Genomic DNA, 583 nt, shown 5'->3' with positions numbered 1-583 from the left:
GATAAACGAATTCCAGTAAAACGCGTTGGCACATCCCAAGTGGATTGATACGCCAGTGACTTTATCCTTTATTCTATATCGTTTACCTTTATAGACTTTTTATTTTTATATATTTACTCTATTTTCCCCAGTTTATAGACTCAACCGCATGTTAGTTATAAAATTTCTAAATTCCACAGCAGCATGTCGTGTTATCATACGATTCTTTCCTCATGTTATCAAATCACGAGGTTTTAAGCCTTAAATTTCTTTACTATCCATACATACATACGCACGTGACGTCTCGCTTCGAAGGAACCGTTCGGGGTTGAAAACTGATGGCGAGGCGACGGGATGCATGCGTCGGCCCACTCGCGGCCCCAATGAAAAGCAGTGAGAAGCGCTCTGGTCGTGGCCTCCTCTCTGCTGCTGCTCGTTGATAACGAGATACTGATAGGCGTTTCCGGTTGTGCTCACGCCGAGTCACACTATCATTGCAGATCACTCGTCTGGTGACCTCCACGTCTCCTGAACTATCTCGCTTCCCATTTCAATTTCCACGTCATCTCCGACACTTCCCATCCGTTGATTTCATCCGTTTCAA

The sequence above is a fragment of the Necator americanus genome, chromosome III (assembly GCF_031761385.1).
Source record: "Necator americanus strain Aroian chromosome III, whole genome shotgun sequence".
Lineage (NCBI taxonomy): Eukaryota > Metazoa > Nematoda > Chromadorea > Rhabditida > Ancylostomatidae > Necator > Necator americanus.
The sequence above is the reverse complement of the archived record's forward strand: the minus strand, read 5'-3'. Positions refer to the sequence as shown.